Below are 27079 nucleotides of genomic sequence, written 5' to 3'. Positions count from 1 at the left end.
TCCTAGGTGGAAAGGGTAGTCAAGCATTGGAATGGGTTGCTCAGGGAAGTGGCTGGATCACCACCCCCGGAGAAGATGTGTAGACATGGCACTAAGGGACATGGGTTAGTGGTGCACTTGGCAGTGTTAGGTTTACACTTGGACTCAATATAAAGGTCTTTTCCAGCCTAAATGATTCTCTGATTCTAAGTCCAAGCCTTGCCGACTGTTTTCTTCCATTAAGCCTCAACATAAAGTTAAAGAACAAAGAGCTTTGTGCAGCACAACAGAAATTATGATGGTCTGGCACCTGATCCCAGAGCACCTTCAACAAAGGCAAAGAAAAGGTACAGGTTTTTCCACAAGCATTATGTACCGTGGATAAAAACAGTGCTGAGTGACTCATAATTTCCATGAGTAGTTATTTGAATGCAGCAAGGCACAAGGTTGACCAAGTGTGTTACTTTTGCTTCTTACTATTCTAAAAATTAAAAAGAAAGGAAAAAAAAAAAAGGAAAGAAAAACCCACCACCATATATCCAAGTACAGAAATGGTACAAGGAAAAAGTTATTTACTTTTTCTAAAGGGTTGTGACCCCCTCCAGTTTTCAGCTTGTTTATGATCTGTTCTTCTACCTTCATGAAAGTGAAGCCATGTGACTCAGCACATTACATTTCTCTTCAACCTTCAGTTCCCCTAGTCTATTGGGACACAATTTACAGTTCTGCTAGATGAAAGTGGAGTTCAGAAGAAAAAGGATGGAGTTGTTAGCAAAAACTGCTAAGCTAATTTTTGTCTGTAGCAACATTCATAAATCTACTGCAGGTAAAGTCTTAACTCTTTCACCTGCAAAACTAAGGGAAGAAAACAATTTTCCAGTCCCATTCAAGAACAAATGATTCGTGTTCACTTTCAAATTTCTTAGAAGTGCAGTTCATGAGAAATAAGTCCTGGAACAGCAAATGAAATTTAGCAAAGGTCTTATATAAATATATATCTCTATATTTATACCTAACATGAAAATGCTTCTGCAAAATGAAAGAAAGGGAGCTGTTAAAATGTAAAGTAACTGTCAATCAAATTACTTCTTTCTCCACTACAGTGAATATGCTATATATAATAAAAAGTAAAATGCTAACTGCAAAATAACTCTTTAGAATTCTTGGTCTTTACTGATAGGCAGAAGGTTGTGGATTGTCTGACCTGGTCCTCTTCATCCTACATGGAATAAAATCAAGGCACAGCCTTTTTTTCCAATGCTCATTCACCTCTAAAATCTGTTGCCTTTTTTACAGTTCTTCTGGCTCAGAAGGAGTAAGTAAGAACTGCCTTAGTCACACATTCTAAAATAGTTTCAGTGAGGCCTTTCAGTCTTGCCTTTTGAGAGACACCCAGTTTTGATTCTTAGATCAAGCAATTCAGAGGTGATGACACATGAGTACCTGTTCAGAAATATGGTCAGACAGGAAAATGTTGCTCTTAGGGAAGACTGATAATTGTCCCATATAGGTTTGATTCTGGACAAAGCCTGAGCAAAGGATCCCATGGCTTTGATAAACAGTTGATATTCTGGATTTGTTCTAGTTTAAAGATAATATTTTTATAACTATATCCTCAGCAAATCGAAAATCCTGAGAAGGCAACCAGACTGTTAGATGATGAAAATTTTATTGCAGAGGCACTCAAAGGAAACCACTTCATCCCCGTTACGTCTTTGTGATGGTACTGGAACCAGACAGGCCTGTACACAGCTGCTCCTCACACCTTGGAGCAGTAAAGGCCAAAGAGTAAAGAGCTTTAGAAGAATGGGAATTTGACTGCAGGTTCCCAAGCTTGAATCCATTTCTAGTTACCTTCACTACTGAAGGAAAAGGAAAATAAGAGAAACAAAGGCTTTACCCAAACAGCAATTTCACAGTTGCTTCTGTCAGCATGATCATGCCAGGGAGGGAAACAACCCACTTCCTCCTCTTCCCTGGGCTTCTACTGCCAAGCAGCACAGGAAACAACCCAGAGATGTTTATGTTCTCGTTGCTAATACTGACCCAACAAGCTACTATAAAACAGAATTGACTGCTCAGGTTTCACTGACAAGCTATACGCATTTCCCTCTTTGTTTCTTGGAATCCTTAATTTCCAAAGTAAAACTGTCACAACTCGGCAAGAGCAGATAAACATTTCCTACTTGGGAAGAGCAGCACAGCTCAACAGGAGGCATCGGAAGAAAGCACACCCTATTAGAGCTGCAGATAAATCTTGTGTTTCTATTCCCTAGTTACAAAATCAAATGAATGTGTCTTATTGTTGCTCACTGATGAGACTAAGTTCTTGGCTGGTTCTCAGTGCTCGTGGAGCAGTGCTGAGGAATGAAGCAGACTGCAGAAAACTACTACAAGAGAAAACAAAGGAAGAATTAGCACTGATTTGCCCATCTCAGTGGCAGTCTGAAAAATAAAAGCTAGACACGATCCCAGTATGGGGAAACTGGAATAGTTTATTGAACACGAGAACACTATTTTAAAGGTATCTGGGGTTGTATGTTAATGAAGGGGACAACCTATGTTAATTGGGGAGTTACACAAATTTTTACTGCAATTTCCAAATAGTTAATTTTTCTTCTAGTAGGATTACATGGGGGATAGAGGGATTACAGGGGTTTAGACATGGTTTGATACAATCATCTCAAAAGTCCTTTCTGATTTCTGCTGGAGCCAGGCTTGATCCATGCAGTAGAACTTTAACAGGTCTTGTGAGAAGGGTCCAGCTCCTTCAGATCACGAGGTTTTTGTCAGCCCTTGTTTTCCTTTGCTGAAAGCTGGGTTTGGGCTCCCACACATCTCTTTTGCTAGCTTCCACCATCTTAAGCAGCAGCAATCTCTGCAGAAGCAGCAGGGATCACTCAGTTGTTGTCACCTTGGCTTCAACACTGTCATTTCTTTATTCCCTAGTTTTAAGTACATCTTCCAAGAAACACCACCACCTTTGTGCATAGCCCCCTCTGGTTCTGGTAAAAGCAACCCAAACTGCAGCAATAGCAAATCTCCTTGGTTGCAAATACAAACACAACCAAAGCTGAAGAGACTGGGGAAAGAAAAGAGTTTTCAAGATGGAAGCAGAATTAAAATCTAACTTGTGCTCTTTTGATCCAAGTATATGGGAAATTATTCAAGTTATGAAAAAGTGAACTTTTAAGCCTTTTGCCGTAACCTACCATGTGTTTCTTGATTCTTTTTGTGTTTTACAGGTCACTAGTGTATCAGTTACTATTATCAGTGTCAGTCTGACTGCTCTAAACTGATCGTCTGTCAAATCCCTACCAGTGATCCAAAACAAGACCTTCCTCAGGGTAACCAGTGTATTTTCCTCTGCTCCCTCCCTCTGTGGCACTTCTTTCTGTATTTATCTGTACCACCTCAGTTGCTAACACGTGTATTTCAAACAGGCTATAAAGAGCCCTCAACTTTTTCTTTCATATAAATGTAGGAGAAATATCATAGTCTTCACAATAGCATAGGATTTAGTTTGTGCCTAGACAAATTACAAGCAAATCAAAACGAAGACTGATATTTTAAAGTTAACTTCACAAGTTCTTTCTCAGTACACCTTATCCTTCTGTGGCAGCCTTTCTTCCTATACCTCCTCCTTGCCAAGTATGAAAAGCGCTTTGGTCAGACTCTGCCTTTTGTCACTGAATTGTCCTTTACTATCATCTATTCAGAAGCAGTCTCGATAGTTATAAATGGTCCCACACTTTGTTGTAAGAAACTGGGGTGTAGTTTGGAGTTGGAGTCCTGCATTTTCCTTTGTTTCCTCTAGAAAGGTGAAATGATTCTTTGAACCAGTTTTAAACAGAAAGACAAACTCTTTTTCTGTGACCCGCTGCGGCAACCTGGGACGTAAAAACTGACCTCGATTCTCCTCCTATGTTATTTTCTTCTAAGTGAGAAGTACATTTAAAAACTCTGCTCGTGCAGGTTTTCTGAAGGAAGAGAAGTGCGTTGTCTAGTCAGCGGTAAATGGGATACTGATCCTCGTGCAGAACCTGAGGCAGCAGCACAAGCAGCAGCTCACTTGCCAAAGCACTGCTGCAGCAATGGAGCAGTGCTCCCTCTGCACAGCGTTCTTAGGCAGAGACCTGTGTGCTCTTACACACAAATCTAGAAGCTGCCATCATCCTCAGTCAGCCTTGTCCCTGTGTCATTGAACTGCCTTTAGTTTGTCCATTCACTCCAAGTGAGGGAATTTAGCTGCGTGGGCTTACCTGGCATTGAGCTGCTTTGTCAGGGAGGAAGAAATTTACTGCTTGTTCTGACTGGCAAACACAAAACCCCTGAAAGACTTACACCCATTGTTTGAAGAGCAGGAACAAAATACATCTTATCAGTGTTTGCAGATTGAGGGGTTTGTAAGATTTTGATCTCTAGCTTTGTTTTAATTAATTTCTTTATCTAACTCAAAGTTACCCAGGTAGTACAACTTTCAGGTTGGTTGGTTAGCAGGACTGTAATTACTGAGTATATAAAGATTTTTGATCCATTCTATTTCCAATTACATTTTCATCTTCTAACTGTAAGTGAGGAGTGTGCAAACAAATTGTTAGAGTCTACAGCTGGGTTTGACGCCTGTAGGCCAGATGTACTGTAATAAGAACTGACCTAATTCCACTAATCTCAAAGAAAAGACCCTTATTAACCTTCACGGGCTTTCATCAGCCCTTGAAACAATTGAATTTAGATGAATTGGGCAATGCTTTCCTTTTTATTCCAATCTAAACCACGCTTTTCATAAACTATATTTTGTGTTTGAAAATAAGACAAGGCTGAAGGATAGGACAGCTTTACTGAAAAATCTAACCCAGGTTTAGCCAGCTGAGCCTTTGAAACCACTGTTTCCTGTGATTGCAGGTAACCATTACCCAGTGAAGAAATGTCATTCAAGTCAAATTCTACCTAGGTACTAAGTTCAGGGTTCTGCACAAATACCTTGGAGGCATTTCTCCTCTTTCACTGAAATAAATTTGTACTGACACCTAAGAAAAGCCTACCATCTGCTGGGAGCTGGTGAACCCTTATTATTCCTTACCTGAGATGAGCAGGCATTTAAAGTTCATTTTTCCCTGAATGTTCTTCAGGTTCCTTTGGTTAGAGAACAAAGCAAAGCCCATATCAGCGAGAAGGTCAAGAGTCGTCAAGTGAATACTCTTATATTAGCAGAATAATTGGGACTAGGATATAATAAGTCTGGCACAGACCAAAAAAAGGAAAAGCCAAGAAAATTTCACTTTACTAACTTTTCTCTACCAGCTGTGGAAATAAGGCTCAAAGGTGTCAAAAAATAAAGAAATTAAGTATTTGGATACATGAAAATGTCAGATTTTCAGCTTTCAACTTAAAGCTACTACTTGTGGGGAAACAAACTGTTTGGTTTGGGTCCTGATCCTCTCTATGAACCCAAATGCACACAAGACAGATTTTTATCTGAAAATCTCTTCCCATAAGAAAGTGTATATATCTCCTGCCTTAGCAACTGATCAAGTAGATGTACCCTCTATCACTCTTCATTTCCTCATTCTGAATATCCTCCGTTCTGATCAAAAATGCAATTCCATCTGCTTTCAGTTGCTCTGCCTTTATTTAAGAGGGTGACATTATTATTATCCTTTACAAACTGTATCCTAAGGGTAGTCATCAAGGCAAAAAATAAAATCCAAAGTCAATGCTGTATCATAAACATCTCCAGAATTCCACTGAGCTGAGCAGCCTGTGCAGAAGTGACTCAGAGACAGAGACCTACACAAGCTTCACTCCTTTGCACTGACACGCCAAGGCAGCTCAGCTCAGTGGTAAGTAATGAACCCAAAGGTGAAGCACTACCAGAAGTGCACATGGGAGACCCACAGGAATCTCTTCTCAGTTACATTTAGAAAGCAGTAAGACATGGAACCTTTGTGGGCTGCATGAAGTAACCATAAGAGCCTATTATTGTGAAGGGTTCAGTCCCTTCTGCAGTCAGTGTTGAAAGTTATGGTGTAGAATATACTTTAAGAACTTTAACAACATTTTGGGTTGCCAAGACCAGTTCCCTTAATAATTAGGGACCCTGTCCAATCTGAAAATGCAAGAGCAACTCTTCCCATTCAGACAACCTGAACCAATCTTGCAGTAGTTAAGATCTTTCCCACGTTCTACTAGTGCAGGTAATATTTCCTAATTACTCTTACTGATCTGAATAATTAGGACTTAATTCTTTTTATGAAAAGTTCCCTAATATGTGTGAGCAAAGAGAGTTAATGCCAATTAACCTACCCTTGAAGTGCCCTATATCAGAGCACACGCTTTCAACACATTTTGAGATGAAGCCACTGACTCCATACAGTTATTGACTTAGATTCCTTGAAAAGGCTCCATCCAACAATAGGGAGGCTCAGACAGCATTAGCTGGCAGCAATCACTGAATGCTGCTCTGAACTGTATTTGCTTCTCTTATCTGTTAGACAGTCTCAGTGGTTTGTAACCCTCCCTGGGACTTCCTGTTTAACATGCAGGTGAAAAGAATCAATCTTTCTCCTGAATGTAAATGGTTCATGAGATGCAGGGCCCCTCCACATTCCAGCAATGCAGATTAGGTATCACCTTCTATCGTGGCAGAACTGGGCAAGTTATTAGGCACATGGCACTTCCCCAGATAGCACATCTGTGGTTATCAAATGAGAATTTGTCCCAGCTCACCAGGACTTAGCATCCCATACTCAAAAAAAATATGGTAGTAGATACTATGCAAAGCCTAGCCTTTCATTTTTCATGAAAATAGTTCTTAATTTTCATGTTGATTATGCAAATTGCATCTCAACCAAAAGTGCGAAAGCACGTGGCCCTCACAGCCCACACTGATCTCACTGCAGCCAATGTATGTGATCCCATGATTGGGCTCTGTGCAAGGGAAGGGGTTCACTTTTCCTCGCAATAAAGAACCAGAAAGGAGAACTACATGAGAGTAAATTATATGAAAGGCTATAAAGAATCCCCATGGATTTCCAAAAGTTTTAGTTTCCTGTGATGCTGATGACATTATGGAAGAAATCCCATTTTTCACTAAGATGCTGGCTTTTAGCAACTTCTCCCAGATACACGTCACTAGAAATGCCCAGGGGTACTGCAACTAGGGGTGAAGATTCTGTTCTTCACACTAAGACATGATGTGCTCCATGCACGTCCACCAGTCTCTGGTCTCCTCCCTGTCCAGGAGCTGTGTCAGGTACAGCTCAAACCCGTGAGCAGAGCCAGCTTGAGTTACACAGGTCTCACTGGATACCACACCACTTGAGACTCATCCCTTCAACTCACATTCCTGTTCATATCCCCAGCGTGTGTTAACAACACTGAAATTCAGTTCTTTGGTATGGAAAAGCAATCTGAGTAATTTTCAAGGTAGTAAAAATCTGGCTAAAGTTACTATGCAGATTTTCTGATTGGAAAAATATTTGCAAAATAATGGAGAAAACTCTCTAAGATTTAAAATATTCTCTGCACTGGCAGGAGAATGATCCCTCCCCCTCAGTTCCAATATGTTTTCTGGATGAATCTTGCTACTTTTGACAGATGATTATTAATGACACAGTACAAGCAGGTGCCATTTAAGCTTTGGCATTATATATTAACCCTCTGTGGTACTCCAGTTTCACTCTGTGGAAATCAAACCCTGTGTGGAAGACTGGGAAAAAGGCCCTCTGTGTCACTAAATTTCTACCATGATGTTGAAGCAAGGATCATCTGGATGAGAGAATGCAGAGAGGGCCCAGAATAGAAATATTGGTACCTGGGGTCTGCATGGAAAGCCAAATTCAGAATTAGTAATCTCTTTCAGGTTGGAAATCTGTTGTATACATCTGTTTGTTCTGCTTCCTTCCAACACAAACAAATGCAAGATTTATTTAGTCACAAATACCAGCTTGTGATTATTGCTTAATCCACAAACTCATTTCATTAATTCCTGCTAATCATTAACTCATGACCGCAGTGCTAAGTTTACTATCCTGGCCTGTAATACACATAATACTTATTAAAATTATTTCAAATTAAAATATATCCATTTCAGATATTTTATTCACTACACAGAAACTATTTCCCACATGAAATAAAAGGGAAGGCCTTTTCATACACTGAACTTGAAAGAATCAAACCCTCATCTTTTCTTTCCATTTTGAATTTCCTTACATTTTTGTCTCTTTTAAACAATTACTTCTGATCAACCTGGTGCTCTCAAAAATATTTCAAAAGAAGCATGATAAACACTCATGCCATTCTAGAGTCCACAGTGTAGGATTCTGGCTACAGAGGACACCACCAGGTGCTGACAATGCTCTGCCAGTTTCTACAGTTGTTTCTAGACCTGCTTGGGATCATGTGCCATGTGTTGCCTTACACTGAAACCTCAATTTTGATTCCCTGCCTAATTGCTCAATTCAGCATTTGTTTGCTGGTGGATTCTGCCCTTTGCCAGGCTACAAGGTGTTTTTCCATCGTTCTGCTTTACTGATAGAACTGGTTGAACAAACAGCAATCCATAATTCACTCCCATTTCTACATCTAAAATGCGCAGTCTGGTCCACAGAAATACATAAAGATCCAATTATCTGTAAATGTCTGCACCTGGTAAATATTCTTAAACATCTTCTCTTGGGCACTTCTTTTAGAAGGCACTTAACCACCATTCTGTAATGATCTCCAGTGTTTCTATCCAAATATGCAACAATGGAAGCTGAGTTTGAAGCTGGAAGGGCCCGTTGATTGCAAGTGGAAATACACTTGTGCTGAGAACAATGCTTGGCTCATCAGGTTGGAACCCTTATTCCTGAAATCAGATAACTTACAAATAGCACCAGGTCAATACAGAAAAGGAGCTCCCACGTGCAGAGTAATCTTCTCCAGTTAATATGTTAAGAGTGAGCAGTTCCAGAATGAGTCTCAGGAAAAGTAATCTTTTATTTTCCTAAGGTTGAACCATGATGTCACAGATAGAAGTAACCTACAGCTCAGATCACAAACTTACTATTCCTGCCCCTAAATTCCAGATTCCTTCCAAAAGAAAATCTGGGTTTGTGCAAATGGAGAAAGCCACATCAGAAGTGCCCCCATATCAAGTCCAACAGAGGCACCATGACTGCAAGGGAGCCATGCTGAGTGACCCTCCCCAGTTAGGTTTCTGTGAGCCTATAAATAATTTGGTCCACAGTTTTATTAATTATTTCATCCTTGAACCAAGCCTAAATCCATATTTCTTGAGATCTCTAACCTTAGAGAAACTGCCCTGAATAAAAAGTGTGGGTATTTGACCATTTAGTACTGGTAATCAGGCAGAAAATTGTGAGAGAGAAAGCAAGTGCGAACTGATATATCTCAATTAACCTTGAGGATAATCTGTCTCAATGAGTTTGCATACATTTAGCCTTTCTCTTCGTATAATGAAATTAATATAACTTTTTCCCACATAAAGACAGGAAAAATTCTTACCCGGTCAGTCGGATACAAAGTATCACCATGAACACCTTCTTGCATGAAATGCTATTTATTGTGCTAAAAGTACTAAATTCAGTCATTGAACATTCATTTGTTATCTTGCTGTTGGAAAACCTCGTTCATTCACTTTACCACTGTTTCCTCCATTTATTCTTATCCAGTAGTGCCGAGGGAAGTAGCTGGGATCATTGCAAGGTCAGTCTCCATTACCTTTGAGAGAGGTCATGGTCACTGGGAGAGGACTGGAAGAAAAGTAAATGTCACTGCTTTCTTAAAGGGCAAGGAGGAAGAGCTGGGAACTACAGGTTGGCCAACCTCACCTCACTGCCAGGGAAGGCAGTGCAGTAAATAATCCTGGAAGCCGTTTCCAAACACAGGAAAGACGAGAAGGCAATGGGCAGTTGTTAGCATGCATTTACAAAGGGGAAATTACGTTTGAACAGAGCAATGACCTTCTGGGATGAGAAGAGTGGCTCAGTGGATGACGGGAAAGCAGCAGATATTGGTAAGGCTTCCAGCACAGTGTCCATAATATCCTCACTGACCAGCTGATGAAATTGGGACCGGGTAAGCGAAGGGTGTGGTGGACTGCCTGAAGGGTCAGACTCAAAGGGCTATCTGTGATCAGGGGCACAAAGTGCAGCTGGACACAAGTCACCAGCAGAGCAGCCCAGGGGGTGATACTGGGACCAATACAGTGGATGATGGGACAGCACTCCTGCAAGCCTGCATATGCTGCAAGGGGGAGAAAGGCCCGATGGACCGGTTGGTTGTGCTGACATTGAGAAGGACCTTGATGGGATGGAGAAATGGGCCAACAAAGTTCCCCAAACCTGAGGAGGAATAAACTCAAACATCAGTACAGGCCAGGGGTTTGCATGGCTGGAAAGCAGCTTTGTAGAAACATGGGCGTAGCAGAAAGAGTCCACAAAAGTGCCACAAATATGATCAAGGATTTGGAGCATTGATCATAAGATGAGAAGCAAAGAGAGCTGGGATTGTTCAGTCCTGAGAAGAGAAGACTCCAGAGGTACCTTACCAACACCTGAGAAGGGAGAAAGAAGATAGACATATATTTTTCTCAGGGAATAGGACAAAACGTAATTTCTACTTAGATTTTCATTTAAAACATACAGAAAAGCTGTTTTATTGCAAGGTTGATTGAACACTAGAACGAGTTGCCCAGAGACGGTTGTGGGGATCTATCCTTGGAGATAATCAGAACCTGAAAAGACATGACACTGAGTAACGTGCTCTAACTGACCCTGGTTGAGCAGGGTGGTTGGAATAGATTTCCAGAGGTCCCTTTCAGCCCCAATGATTCTGTGAAAAACAAGGCAATGGGATGAGCTCATTCAGTTTTGTCCACTCAGAGAATGGCTGGTAAAGGAGACAGACCTGAACACACCAACAGGAGATTTACAAAATAACATTTGTTCTGGCTGACACATCAAGCCTGGCAGAGCTGCACTGCAGCCTGACAGTACAACCACCAGCCAAACCTTCCTCTCCTTCTGGCTCTTCTGTCAAAAGCAGAAAAGTTTCCAGCTAACTGAAAATACATCAGTGAACTGAAGATTTTTCCCTTCCAAACACAGAAGGCTGCTGTACAATCAGAGAGGTGCTAAATGAGTATTTTACCTTTATCAATCTCCATTAGCTTTCAGTGAAATGCCCAAAAGAACAAGTTTCAAAATACTTATTCTCAGGGGCATTCCAAACCACAGAAAAAAAAAAAAAAGCCTCTGGCATGAAATTTCCAGTGTGCCTTCGTGGTCAACTCACCAGCATTCAAAGTGTGATACTACATGTAAAGTTTAGTACTATTCAGTAAAATAAACATACTGATTCTTCAGCTGTTCCTTAATTCTTTGAGCACACATTTTCATTTCAGATAAACACACAGTGCTGCCAAAGGGCAGCTCCAGAGGAGCAAGTGGACTGATCCCTCTCATAAAGCTCTACCAAGAGCACAGTTTGCAGCCCTGAATATGGGCTGCAGACAGGGAGAAGTTCAAGGCTAGATTTTAAAATTCCTTATCAAATATTAAAACTGTCTAAAATCAAAAGTCTAATTACAGGATAGAAAAGTCAATATTCAAATGACTCTGCACTATTACACAAAGAGAATTAGAGGGGTTAAGAAACATTTTGGCATTTTAATCTGAATTTGAAGAAGCTGCGATTTTTTTTATGTCTTACAGTTCAGCTGAAAGCCTACCATGAAGGTTAGGAAAGAACAATGTAGGGAGCAAAGAAACTGAAAAAATAGTTGAAATGTGTCAGAAGATTTTTTTCCTTGTGGTTTCTATTGAGTTAACAACTTATTCTGTTGTTTGTTAGGTTTGTTTGTTTGTTTTTTATAATTCACTGCTTTTCAAATACTAACCCCTTTCTTTATGTGATATCAAAATTAGGAAATCTCCAGACTTAGATTTCCACATTTTGCTTAAAAATTTACGGGGCATTAGACAGGCGCAATTACTGTGAGTTTTCCAACCCAGAACAAGGAATCTGTGAGCCTACCTGGTCACAGTGACAGGGTTAGAAGGAAAAAGCAACTCTGTTTTGAGAAGAATCCATACATATGTGGCATGTCATTGTATGCACTATTCTGACAGATTTTTCTAAATTGCCATGTCACTTGGGACAGCTCTCTATGAGATTTATGCTCCTAAATCCTGACAGGCAGATTTTGATATCCCACTGCTTTCCCACACAAATTAGTTTGGGTGAGGTGGCAAACTCTAATGAAAGAGACATCTTTGCAAAAGTCACTGTATGAGTCAGTTGAATTTACAGCTAGCCCTAACTTAATCTTGACATTGCTAGCATGTCATTAAAATGGGGAGAGCTACCTGCATATGGAGATTAATTCCAACAGGTGAAAGCAAATTACAGAATTGACTACACATACGACAATAGGCAGTACCTTGGGATAAATGTCAGGATGCCTTTGGAGATGACAAGTGGGCACAACCATCTGTGATGGTTGGCTGTGATGGGGGAACACATCCAATACATAATTGTGGAGGGGTTTCGGGAGCCCGCCGGAGGTGAGCAGCACCGCATACCGAAGGCTGCTGGATGGGATTCAGCGTGTCCTCACACCATATGCCTGCTCCAGAGAGGACACTGAAGTGCTGTTTCACTCCCTGCTTTATGTCCTTACTCACTCTTAGTTATTCCTGATTCCTTAGGGGGAAGAGGCACTGCTTGTTCACAGATGTTCCATGCCCACAGGCTGAGAGTGCCGTGTTACCCCGTGCCGTGGACAGGCACAGCCTCAACAGCACAGCCCAGAAGCACAAACACGACAGGGCGTTTTACAGAGCACAGCACACCCCCGGGGCTGAGAGGGGGGTACCCTTGGCAATAAGCACATGACTCATGTCAAAATGCTTGGAAACCCTGTCCTACTTTGGGCTGGTGCACTTCAGGCTCATCATGAAAACCTGCACATCTCCCCAGTCACACAACAGAACACCTCCAAACCCCAGAGGACAAGGTGGCCCAGCGCTGGGGCATGCACAGCTCTGCACGCTTGCCTAATATCACATGAAACCAAAGCTAGGCTAGACCTAACAAATCCATCTGGTCTTCAGCTAACATGGCAAACATGTTAAACTAACATGGTTTAGTTCTTTATGTTTCCAGTTCTTGGAGTACAGTGATGGCACTGACTAGCTCTGCTGAGAGTGTATGGAATTCTGGCGGACTAGAGGAGGTTGCAAGCCGTGCACAAGTCAAGATTGCTTTCACATCTTAGGCAAGCAGAGAACAGGGTCACTGCTGTTGGGTCACCAGCATCCATCCCACCTAATCTGAGACTGTGGGGATCTACCTGAATCCTGCACATGCAGCATGGAATATGCACAGTCCGGATAAACTGCTCATGGATGACGGAATGTTGAGTGCGCTGTCTCCGAGCACAGAGTACTTTACCACAGTGAATGCACGGAGACTTTAGTGCCGTCCCAGTCAAATCCTGACTAGGGAAGTTTCCTTCTTTTCTGCAGGACAAGATAAAAACAGTTATGCACTTTCACAACTGGGAGATATGTTCTGCTCAGAATGTAACTTTGTTTTCACTCCTGAACACTGAGTAAGTGTCAAAAGCCTTCTACACACACGGTGTAGTACTGTGCTAAAGCTACAGAAATGCTCACCTACAAATAGAATGATACACACCTTACACACCCCATTCTGCTGGGGGATTTTACCTTAGTTACTCTGCCCACTCACCCACTCCCCTTGTTCTCTCTGGACCATACAATTGCAGACAAGTGTGGAGCATGACAAGCTGGTGTTATACACTCAGCACTGTTCTATCCATACCATATTTGTGAGCTTCAGCACGCCACAGTAGAGCAGTGCTATTATTCTAAGTGTTGTTGTCTTGCTTCAGAATTACCTATGATTTTAGTGCAGGAAAGCTCCCTATACTTTTGTCCAACAACTATATTTAAGATTTGCACTAAAAAGTGTAAATAGCCATAGGCTATTTATTAGGTAATAAGTACTAGAAGTGTAAAAAACAAAATAAAACCTCCAAGAAAAATCATATTTTGACAGTTGTTTAACCTATAAAAAATGTTTCAGTAGAGAAGACTCTCATCACTTACCCAGTGAAGCATAAATGAATCTTTCTTTTTTGAATAGCTTGACAAAAGCGGAATATAGAGTTCATTATTTACATCAGGAGACCTGTTGCATTATGCTTCATTAAATTTGAAGTCTGAATTGCCCACTTGAATGATCTATAGTAAAAAAGATCACTAAAAAACTTTCCAGTAGGTTAATAATGCTAAAGAACTGTGTTAATTTTCCAGTACTATTAAAGAAAAATGTATAAATCAGGTTTGAACTAGAGATTGCAAAAGCAAATCCTAACACATGAAGGGGAAAACATGTAGGTCTGCAGAATTCAAACACACTATCACAGGATTAATTTTGCTCCTCTTAACAAAGGTGATATGGTTAGGGAAGTTTCAGAAATTCCCTAGCCAAGATAGGTCTGCCTTGAAAACCAAAAGCTATCAATCCTGGGCTGGAGGTCCTGTGAACTGTTGGAGACACAACACAGTTTATACTCCTACTCACTGTCAGGCTTCTGCCAAGCCATGAAAAAAATAAATAAGAATCTACTCATCTTCAGCAAACCATGCAATAAAATTGAGCTCAAGTTTAATAGAGGACTTCAAACATTATATGTTGAGTTTGACCAGACTCAAAACCAAAAAGTCATCACACTCAGCCATCCTCAGTGGCTGTGCCATCCTATCAGTCATGAGCCTCATGGAATTGGTTGGCAGAGTCCATGAAACATGAGGAATTCACGTGTGACACGCTGATCTTATATTATGCAAGTAAACCAAAATATAACAAATATTTTACTTGTAAATATATTTGAGTCAGGAAATACAGATTTGAAATGCAGATTTGACAAATGCCAGTCAGATTTGAAAAACACACCTTTTTAATCCTTGGAGATTCCCTTACTTCCAGTGGCACAGATGCCATGCTTATGCAACGAACTGGGATCCAAATTTTGCAAATCTTGTCTCTGCTTTGATCAAGCAACTGATCAGATTAAGGCAGGGACTAGACTTAGCCAGAACAAAGGGGCTGTTCAGATTCCAGGAATTAGCTTCATGGTGATCAGGTGCAGATTAATTTGTTTGCTAGAATGGAATATTGGTTTTCCAAAGGCAAATAGCGATCATGTTTTGAATAACAGAACTTGGACATCCTGAATGAGATAGAACTGAGATAACTTGGGGGTGACCAAATCAGAGCAGTGACTTGAGAGCCCAAAGAGCATAAGAAGTGACCTTAGAATGCAGCTACCTCAAGAATTCCTATTTCATTGGTTTGTTTGGTTTCCAGCAGCCTGGTACTGGCTTTATTCCAAAAATGCATGGTTGGAAGTGTATAGACAGAAGTGCCTTTAAACCAGCAAAAATAGCCTGATGGGCTGAAAGACACTACCATCCATCTTCTTTCCCCAGATGAGAACAGTTTGTTGAAAAGACACTCCTGCACATTCACAAACTCCTCTTCTCTAGCCAGTTTCCCTGCCCCCTGAAAGTCGTAATTTAAACAAAAGAAAATTTTACTGGGATTTTTATTGTCTGCGTTCCCATTATCATCAACTTTATTAGGTTTTCTAGAATACCATTTATTGCCACTGGTGAGGAGGTAACACAGCTCACATTACTGCACATTTTTTAGTTCTCTGTTGGGAGAACACAAGCTTTCAGACAAAAGTTTATAATTATTTATGCAGTAAATTGATATTTTGGGTGGAGCCTTTTTATCATGGTAAGAATTATAAGCCTTGGAAGATTAAATTAGTATAGAAAACTATTTTATACTTTTAAAAAATCTGTCTTTGTTGTTGCAACTCTATATCACTCTTCATCACAAATTCATGAAAATCACTAAATGCTTCAATTATAGCATTATCTCTATGAATAACCCTATTTAGATGATGTACTGAGATCTATCTTTAAAGCCATTTCTAATTGTTTTTACTATTTTTAAACACTGATCTAAAAGTTTTAATAATAAGCTTTGAGATTGGTATAAATGAGCCAGAGAAAATATGCAATACAACAACTGTGAAACCAAATTCTAGAGCATCTTGAAACTCAAAAGGATTATATGATCTTATTTACCATAGAAGATTGAAAACACACTGTATCCAGAAATGCCTTTTTAAAATTCTTTTTAGATGGTTTTCTATTTTTTTTATTATTCTATAGAAATGAAATCAAGTAAAAAATAATAGTTGTAATTAATAGCTTCACTTTCTAAAAGGGTTACAAGTTAAATACTAAAGTTCATCACGAATTTAATGCCAAGGTGTAATTGTGATACTTTCATTCAAATATTCCATAGTACGTAGTGAAATCATACAACCAACTACAACTCTACTATTTTGGTGCCTGGGGCCCCTTTCTCCCCCCCAGCCCCAATCCTTGAAGGAGACCCCCCTTGTTCAAAGGCAAGGCTGGCTAAAACTCTTGAAAGCAACACTCCTGCCGGATTTTGACTTCCTTTTTTTCACTCTCAGTTCCCCCAGGCTTCACCATCCTTTCCCCGATAGTCAGTGTGGGCAATTAGAACAATCTTAATTCAATGTAGATAAAACACTTCCTGCCCTACCAATCTCTCCTTTCAAGCACAAACGTTTAATATACTTTGGATATATGGAGAGTAATTCCAATTCAGTGCTATAATCTGCACAGAGAATCTCCAGTGCTAAGTACCTCAGGGTTCCAAAAGGGCCTGGCTGTAGCTCCCTGGTCAGACAGGCTGACCTTCAGCCACCTCAATTAGCTGAGAAAGCAAAGTGAGGGTAGTGCTGTACTCAGGGAAAATGCTGCAAGAAAACAGAGCCAAAGAGTTGTTTCAGGAAACCTGAAAGAACTCAAAAGGCCAAGTACAGTTTAGACCAGTCAAAAGTCAATGTTGAGCAACCTGACTTTTCCAAATATGTTTTTTGGATACTGCTTGTAGCACTGAAATCCTTTGCAAATGTCTTTATATAAAGACCAAACTAATCAGCAACACACAGATAACTCAGATACAGAAAGTTATTAGGCAGCTCTATTGCAAATGCGAATGCTTGGCACAAATCCTTGACACCTGCAAAGAACTCCAGCCATTGTCTGGGGGGATTTCTGTGTCCCTTCCACAGACTGTCACTTACTAAGATAATAAGCTTATGTTTCCCCCGTAAATCAGTGTTGGAGCTGTTGTAGTCCGTCACATTACATGTGATAATCCCAAAACACATCTGCTCATGAATGAAATATTGTTTGGGGTTTGACATACCTTAAAGGTTTAAAGAGGAAATGCAAACTGTGAGGACATTATAGCTGATAGTACACTAACAGCAAACAGTCAAGGTAAAGATTGTCAAGTGTCACATTGTCAGAGTTAGTCACAAAAGAACACTCACTAAACAATTCCGGGAAAGAGATTTTGCCAAGTGCTGTGAACTTCTCATACCATGACCATGCTTCAGTAATATTCTTTGTGTTGTGAAAATGCTACAGCATTTTCAAAGCCCACCCATGAGTAAGCTTTCAAATACATGATGCCTAAGATGCCTAAGGAGGCAAGTTGGATGATTCTTAAAATCACAGAATAAACTCAAGTTTATGCTATGAGGAAACCAGGAGACAGCACATAGACTACATGGCCAGCTGAAGGCTGCACAAAGCCCAGTCTATTGTCTCATACGCTCAATCAGATCTTGCACATTGAGGATGGGGGTGGGGAGCATCAGTAGCTAAATTTTTCTGGGTTTTAAGCACACTTGAAAGCCATAAATAAGGCTCCGAGCTTCCTACAAGCACAGTGCAAGCATATGGACAAAAAGGTTCCCATTACTGCTGATGTGAAAGCCTCATTCAGCTGACAACCAAGCGTCCTTCTGAAGTCCCCATGCTCTGTATCACTTAAGCTTGTGCTGAAGAGCTCTACTGAATCAAGTGTGGAGGTTTGAGTGCTGGTGATTCTCATATACTAATTTATGAGCAATTCTCTTACAGAAACCCATTGGGCTAAGTCTGCATATGGAGCTGCATGAGCCTCACAAGCTCAACATTCTCAGCCCTCAAGCTGTCTTGCTCTAAAAGACAATCCAATACTTCTGGTGTAAGAGTTTAATCATGGAAAATGACTGGGCTACCCAGCTCAAGGAGTTTGCCTTTCCTTTACAACTGATCTGAGTCAAAAAATATTCTGATACGCCAATAAAGTGCTGTCACAGTGCCTGTCACAGGGACAAGGGAAAGCAAATTGTTGAATCCATCTTTATGGTCCACAATACAAAAGAAATGCTGGTACAGCCCCACAAATTCCAGGTGGTACATGCAGTGCCCAGATATTTGTGTGCAGTCTGTTGCACCAATGAATTAGGCCTTCTGTAGAGTATAATAGTTCATATACATGTTATACTCGTGCATCTAATATATACATAATAGGAAAATGCTCTTGAGCTTCTCTCAATTTTAAATTTCACATATGCTTCATGTTCAAGAAATGTAGGGAGGATGAGATGCTACCAAATGTGAGAACAGCTCAATCACTGCAGTATTCACTGATGTTTCTACTCCAAAAAGAACAAACAGATGCTTAATTTCTTACCCCTAACCTCAATTCAAATAAATAACACAACATACAGTTTGAAACATATTTTCAAAATGTATTTGGAGACACAGAAATGCCCCATCTATTTATAATACAGATTCAATCCACCTCATGATATAACCCATTTAATCTGGCGAACCAGAAAAACTCTCACATTTTGATTTGCTAACATGTATGGATTTTCACTATCAAGATTGCTCTTAGTCAACAAAGAAGTAATTACTTGAATGATTATTCAACTAATTGCTCAGCTACTCAATAGAAAGGGAAGTGATTACTGAAATAATTCAACCACCACTAAAGGAATGATGGACATACATAGATTGGAAATACAAAATATAATTTGTCAAAAATGATATGCTTAATTAAAGAATGAATATTTAAGAGGTGTTTCAAATTCCAAGCTATTTAGTTCCATCTAGAACAACTGTTCTCAAAAAGGCAATGCCAATTTCAGCAGAAGGGACACTGCAATAGGCACAACTTAGCAGTGGGCATTGATACTTAGTGTAGAAAGTACTAACAACTGCAAGCCAAAATGAATTTTACTGATGGAAATTCAGACAGATAAAGCACACTACTGAGGCACACTGCAGATCAGTCTATAACGCTCATTCTAGAAAGATACAAGCAGTCAAGAAAAAAAAGTGTTTCCAAGGTCATACAAGAAACAAACAAACAAAACCCCACACAAATAAAAAACCCCTACCTTTTTCCTGGGTGTGTTCAGTTGAATTTCTTTTTTCTCACTGAATAAAAAGGAGCCTGAAAGAAAGAATGAAAAACAGAATTCACAATAATGTTCCATGGGGAACTATTCTAACAACTGATTTCGAGTCGTTGAAGGGCTGGTTTTGTTTGGTTTTCTGGTCAAGTTGCCTTATTAGTACTTTTTCAGCGTTGCAGTTTTGGATTTTAGGTGAAGTAGATGAACTTTAAGACACCATATGAAATATGAAAAGAACGTGCCATGCTTATAAAGACAATACAGTATAAAATATTAGCAAACCAGACCATCAGTTGCAGAGCTGCCAAGCTATTTTATTCACTGTAGGGGAGCAGACAACAGTGTCAGTAAAACCTTGGTAGAAGTCTCCTGAAGAGTTGTGTGGCCTTCTCTTTTAATACATTACATTGACTACCAAATTTCCAGAGGCCAGGATTGTTACAACCTGGCCATCACAACCAAAGCTCTCTAAACTGGAGTTCTATTACACTGAAAAGGCAGGTCCTTGCCCTGCAGACTCTCCAGAGGTCTCACACTCTGAGACAGGGGGCCTTGAACTTGCTTGTGCCATATGTAGAACAGATAAGAACAATCAAATAATAGTTACAGTTTTGGTAAGCTGTAAAAGTCAACAAACTAAACTTCTCTGTTCTTCATCAAGTTAAACTGTCAGCAGACAAAAGCACAGGCTAAGGAGGCATGATAACATTCCCTAATTTCTTCCTGGACCAAGGATGATCCTCTTTATTCTAAGTTTCCCCTATACCCATTTAATATAATTGAAATGGGGAATCTTTCCATTTTACACCTTATTTGGTGGGGGGTTTTGTCACTTGCTATGTGCTAAGTTTCAGCTTGAGTGCAAAGGCTTTTCAGAGCAATTTTGGTCTCTTATTCTAGGACTTCTCCACATGCATTAAAAAAATAAATAAAAAGATGAGCAACTTTGCCCAAGTTTCCCCTCCTTTACTTCAGCACTAAGCTGACCAAAAAAAATCTTCCAGGAAGGTAGAGAAAGGCTATTTGGAAGTTGCTCTGGGACAATTATTTTCAAGAGCTCCCTTCCTCCTCTTGACTTTTCTTCTCTCCTTTTAAAATGTTGGGTCAGATGCAGAGTCCTCAGCAGAGCACTCGTGCAGCTGCCCCTCACTGCTGGGCCTTTCATGGGCTGCTCTGCTGTGGAGATGCCAGCTTTTGAAGGGGCAACCTGGTCATCAAGGGTAAGATTTCCATCTAAGAGCTCCTCCAAACTCAAAGCCTGATTGATTTCCTCCTCTGTGAGGTACTTAAGAGCATCAGCATAGAAGTCTGAAACCTGTTCAAGGCGTTAGTATCTGAAGAAAGCCGGCTGACTAAAGGCTAGTTCTGCTTTGTTATCAGCTGCAGAAACTTGTCCTCTCCCTCCCATTTTCCTGAAAAAAGGAAATGCCACTAAATCCAGAGTTCCATCTAACTTTGAGTGGATGAGACAAATCTTTGCTCGCATGTGCAACTCAAGAAATCAAAATGGACTACATAAAATGAGTAATTAGAATCAGTTCTTCATCAATGATTATTTTTGGCAAGTTCTGACATCACAGAAGAAGTAAGAGCACTTCTGTACATCTGACAGAGGCAGTTGTACAACTATTAGGCAGGAGATTTTAATTTTCTGGTCTGCACATTGTAAATAGAGATTTAAAACAAGATCTGAAAGTTAGACAGGATTCTCCCAATTTCCCATATTTGGGAATAGGATATTATAAAAATTGGGATACTCTGAAGCTTTCAAAATTTCACCTCTTTAAATTTCTCTTTGAAAATCATTTCTCATTCCACTTCCAGACAAGTGTAAACCCTGTGCTGCAGTAATTACCTCACATGCAAACATAATAGTAGAGAAGTGGCATTGGCAGCCTCCAACAAATAAAGGTTTTAAACACAAACAAGAAGGCTCTTGATTCATATACAGAATGACTATTCTGAAAACAATAAACTCCATCTTATGTTTTCTAAGATTGCAAATTTGGACTACATGGCATTTCAGCAATCCTATCAGTTCACAGTGATGCATGATTGATTAATGGGTTCGTCTCCATCTATAAGGAATTGGTGTTTCTCTAGAGAGGCTTCTCCAGCTAAAAATAAAATAGAAGGTAGACAGTGACTGGCATTATTTATATCAACAATTCTACTAGAATGATAATGCAGCAGCTTTCACATGCAAATATACACACGTTTAAATGATTTAGGATGGATTAAAATAAGGAGCTTAATACACTTCTTTGCTCGTGCTCAATCTTTTCATTTGCTTAAGAATCTTATGAAAGCTGCCTCTAAAAGCAATTCTTCTGGACTGTGAAGAAATGTCATTACACTACACTGAAAATATTCTTACAACATATGAAAGAAACAGCAAGTGGTTACAAAGATACATAAATAGCTTGTTACAAAAAAATTTAGTCAAATCAGCACTCAACACCCATTAAATCTACGGGAATAATGAATATGTTTGTTTAAACGTGCAAATGTCACAAAGATACTCAAACTTGCAACAGAGGATAGGATCGCTTCCACGAGATCTATTATCAAAGACTGACCTCATGAATAAATTGGAATCTACAGTAATTATGCCTCTTAGCATGATTAAAATAAAGCACCAGCATAATGTGCTGGGTCCCACTGCTGGTGTCTCAGCAGATGCAGTAGTGGTTCCTGTCCAGGGTTACACAAACAAAAATAAGGTCATATGTGGGAACATTCTGTGCAGTATTCATACACTGGAGGAATACTGCAAAAAATAATTTACACTGGATTTTCACAAGCATATTTTCTCACTATGCCAAGTTTAGCAGCCTTCAGTAACTGCAGCACAAAGCTACACAGGAACAACCAGTAAACCCGAGTTTAGGTGTCAATATTGCACTGTATGAAGAACAAAACCTTGTTAGCAAGGTGTTACAATAGTTTTGTGTATCATGATGTGTAACTCCAGAAACAGCACATATTTCTTTGAAGAGCAATACCCACATTTGAGGTTTTCTCTCCTTTCTTGTTTATGGTAAATTCTTTACCTTCAGTTACCTCAGCATTACCAACAACCAGGCAATTGCACTTATCTCAAATTTCTCTTATAAAATTTCTGATCCTCATATTCCTGTGATTGATACTGAATTAGCTTAGACAGTAAAGTGAAATTTCCATTCCAAAAGGCTAGAAAGGAAAACTGGAGTGAACTCTAATATGCCTACATAGACATGGTAAACAAACAGATTTTAGTTTAAAAAAAGAAAACCCTCATGCTTCCAGCCAGTAATAATTTTTAACACTTCAGACTGGCAACAGTGTGATCCAAAGTGTGATTTTTAGTTGTATCTGTAAAGTTAACACATTATTAATTAGCATTTTTTTGAGGTCAAAATTTTGCCTGTTGATACACTAGTGTCCATATGTTTGGGTGGGCTGAGAGGGTGACAGCATTTGTGTAGTCAAATACAGAAACATTTTTTCTTCATGTTTAATGACTTGCATTTGTAAGTTTATAGAAGAAAAATTATACCAAACAATTATCCAACTAAATAGAATTTAAATGTCCTGTGAGGTTTCTTTATTCTATTTTAAAAGGCTTACATGGAAACAGGCTTCTCTTCTGGACAGCAAAAATATAAATCTTCAAAATCGTGACTTCTTCCTGACCTGTTTCTCAGATTCTCTTTATGTTCTCATGAACTATGTCTCTCTCTCTCTATTTAACCTCTAACTAACACTGTAAAAACACTGTTATAAACTCATTTGTGATGTTTCTTGGGCTTCCTTAGGAAGCAGGTCAGTAGTTCCAAGACTGACCCTGCTGTTAAAGCCCAGTTGGCCCCAAAGCTTTAATCTGCTGGAGCACAGAAGGGCTGAGCTTTGCAGCAGAGCCAACAAGGCAGGGAAGGCTGACTGGCTCTGCAGGGAACTCCATCAGCCCAGGAGTGGTTTCTCCAAACCTCCCTCCACTGCTGGGTTAGGGCTCTTGCCGGCTGCTGCTGCTGCACACTTCACTCAGGACCATGAGGTTACGCGTTTACGCCAACAATAAAAACAGACAATTTTCAGAATAGCAAGAAAAAGAGGTTATTTTGTTCCCTGCAAAAGCTATGGAAGATACAAAGAACAAGGGCTGGAGTAGCCACCTCGTTAGCAAAGATATTCTGCTGATAACTCTGATATATTGTGGTACAAGAATCAGCAAATACTACCAAGCTAGCCACTTTGGAATTTTTGGAGACCTCTTGTCCTTCATAGATGAGGAATGATAAAATCTGGGGGGAAAGAGTCAGAATCCACATCTGTTCTTTGGAAGGAAATGCAAATAGAAATGGAATTTGATTTGCATGTTATCTCATTATATCAAACACTTTAGCATTATATATGAAATACAGTAACCTGACTCCTTTCCTATTTTCTTTCTCAGCTTGTTCCCACACACTCTGTACATAGATTGAATTCCCTTTTTGTGTCCAAATGCACCTGATGCTCCCAAACCTAGAAAAAAGTGCTGAATTGCATACCAACACAAAAAAGAGGTAAATAAACTGTAAATAGAGTTTTCTGAAAGAAAATCTACTGATAGTCCATGGTATTATCCATAAGTTACAGACATTTTGCAAAGGGCTGCAAAATTTTTTTTGCTGTTGTAGTGGTTTGGACTTTGTTTTCCCCCAGAGGCTAAGAAAAGTGGTAGACCCCAAGGGGTGGAAACCCCTGGAAGTTTTGAAGTTTTGCCAAATGGGCGTTCCTGCAAAAATGTCAACATCCCACAAGCTCACCGGAAGAGATGAGTTGTAGTTTTGGGTTGTTGAGGAGAGGTGGCCATGTTGTAGAGCCACGAGGAAGGGGCTCAGGGCCCCACAGGGGGGCTTTGGCCCCCAGCCCCCAGCGGGGGCCTGTGGGGACCTGGAATAGCATAAAGCTGGGCTAGGTGCCTGTAGTTATGCCGGGAGATGTTTTCTCCATGGGCGCAGAGCAGCAGCCGGCACTGACCAGAGAAACGGTGGCAGAGAGCCAGGACAGATAAGACCTGAACTGGAGGAGTAGCAGAAACAACATGCAGCACCGCAGAGAAGACTCCTGGAAGGAGAGCCGAGGAAAAGAGAGCCAGCAGCTGAGAGACAGTTCTGGGGGTGAGAACTGATGCCAGACCCCCCCAAAACTCCCTTGAGACCCCTCTTGGAGAAGACGGACATGGACTCCTATTAAGGAGAAGAGTTTTGGACATGCAGCACTAGAGAGAGAGAGGAGCTGAGAAGCTCAAAGGCGTCCTGAAGCTGGATCAGGACAGCCAAAGGAATGTGGAGGAGGGCTTTGCCCCCCCGCCCCGCTGCCTGGAGACAGAGCACGGAGCTCTGCAAGGGGGAATTTGAATCCCCTGAGGAAGGGACTTTCACGAAGATGCCCCTGCATTTCGTGATATACCTGTGGTGACGCGAGTCTTGTCCCTGCTGGCAGTCCACAGGTGAGGCCTTCGCTTGGACCGAAGGAGAGCTGAGGGGCTTGGAGACCCCCTTGTGTGTGTTAAACAGAGATCCAGCTACAACAATCCAGTTGCAACTGCTGCATGAAGACAGAAGAGGAGCTGCTGCCCTAAATGTGGAAGGGATCTGTCCTTCTTTCCCTCCTGGACTTTTATTTGGAGGGGAGAAGAGATCTGATCCATTGTAAATACATATGTCATGGTAGAGATAGTTGTGATCGTGTGTATAACGTATTGTAGTATTTACTTGTACAGTCATTGTAATATATTCCCTTTCCCCCATTTGGAGTCTGGTGTGTTTTGTCTGGAAAACCCATCTCACACTGGGTTGAGATGGGGAAGGGGGCTAGGACTAGGGGATTGTATTTTTTGGGGGGCTATCTCAAACCATGACAGCTGTTTTACAAGTAATGAAGAAATGAGACCTGGGTTGGTTCTTTAGTGTTTATTAACACTGATGACTGCAGTCCACCAGACCGGGATGTGCCTCTTAACTCAAAGTCATAGACAACAGTTTGCCCTGATTATCCAAGGTATTTCACTTGAGATCTTTATTAAAAACCTGCGGAATCCAATCAGATCTGGTTTACTATCATGCAAAAATATATACCATGTTATGCACATCAAATATTTAAAAAATGATGACATTTTATAAATCACTATCTAAATGGAGATGCACTTTAACTAATTGATTTCATTTACTTCAAGAGCACCTTATTATATGTTTGTTTTACTTTAGGTAATAAAGACAATAATCTCAAGTGATAAATTACAAGTGTTCCAGGGAGACCAATGTGAGTCTTTCTCATTTTTTCTCCTTTACTTAAATTGTGAATGTTGTGCCCTTGGCCAAAACAGCATATGATGCTTCCTGGATTTTTTCCCCTTGCAGAAAAAAAGACTAATGATGTTGGTTCAGGCCTGTATTTTATTTGCTTTACTCATTCACCTCTACCAATGTTTTAACGTTCCATGGTCCCTCCACAGCAAGTGTGAACTTCACCCTATCACAGATATTTGTACTTACTGAACCATATTTTGCTGCATTACTACATAATAATAAGTCATACTTAGCTTGGTCATAAAACCTAAAAAACAACTTTTGTGTTTCGACACAAAAGATTTCCATAGAAGTTCCAACATGGAATGGCACAAATCTACGAAATAGATGGTGAGGACTGAATCCCTATACTAATACGTATTTGCATCTACTAATAAAAAAGTAAAACATGAGTAACAGACTGGGAAAAAAAGCTTATTCAAGAGCAAATAACACCAGGTTTGTGTACCTTTTTAGCCACAATCAAAGTTAACACTACTACTTAATATCAGCAGTACTGAGTATATTGTCATTTCTTTCTCCCTCTGGCTACAATCTATCCTGGACATGGTAAACTACTGTTTCATTTGTGTTGTAACAAATAGATTTTTGACAAAATTTATTGAGTTTGGGGGTTTTTTTCTTCCTGGTCTGTGTATTTTCTGTCAATATAATTTTTATTTAAAAAAAAATTAAATAAGCTCTCTAATGAAAAGGATCTTTTCACTAGAAATAGTGAAAAAATGTTTCAGCTTCTCAATTATTTCCCTTTCATACGTGAAATCACTTAGAAATTTCACTCACACTCCCTTCCCATCTGGCTATAAATATGAATTAAGAAAGCAACCAAACAAACCCAGAGTCTGTTTCCAAAAAAGAACAGTAGAGAGCAAGTCTGAAGCCCAGGAGACAGGCTTGGAGCTGGAATAGCAGCCAAGAGAATTGTATCACCCCCCGTCACTGAGGAAGGAGATAGCTGCAGACATAAAGAATAAGAGGGATGGTTTGGATACAATAAATTGATTCTAGAAATTAGTAAATCTCTACAAGTTGTACAACATTTTACATTTAATAAATACAGGGAATCGGAGTGGGGAGTTAGACTAGATGACATCCATAGGTCCTTTCCAAACTACTTCTTAATCCTACAGGAACAAGTTTTGGAACAGCCTATTCCATAGACACTCCCCCCCTTACTATCTAACATTTAATCCATGTTTTGATTTCAAAAGCTCAAGAATATTTTGGTTTCAAGCACTGGTAAGAACAAAAAAAAAACAAACAAACAAAAAACACTCCAACAGAAATTCTTTTGAAAGTATTGTACTTTAGTCCAAAAATATCCATATTGATTTTTTTTCTACAGTTCTCCTACCCA

The 27079-nt window shown here is 40.0% G+C and overlaps 1 long non-coding RNA gene across 9 annotated transcripts in view; it reads right to left on the bottom strand.

The window, feature by feature from the left end:
• The window catches only part of LOC127476888 (uncharacterized), a 554098-nt gene that overhangs the window by 141302 nt on the left and 385717 nt on the right, over positions 1-27079 (bottom strand). For all 9 annotated transcript variants that reach the window (XR_007906755.1, XR_007906754.1, XR_007906757.1 and 6 more), the window contains one exon: positions 19370-19425. This is a non-coding gene — a long non-coding RNA (uncharacterized LOC127476888). The remainder of the gene's footprint in view (positions 1-19369; positions 19426-27079) is intronic.

The sequence above is a fragment of the Manacus candei genome, unplaced genomic scaffold (genome assembly GCF_025592945.1).
Source record: "Manacus candei isolate 608988 ecotype Guabito, Panama unplaced genomic scaffold, ASM2559294v1 h1tg000050l, whole genome shotgun sequence".
Taxonomy (NCBI): Eukaryota; Metazoa; Chordata; class Aves; order Passeriformes; family Pipridae; genus Manacus; species Manacus candei.
The sequence above is the reverse complement of the archived record's forward strand: the minus strand, read 5'-3'. Positions and strand labels throughout refer to the sequence as shown.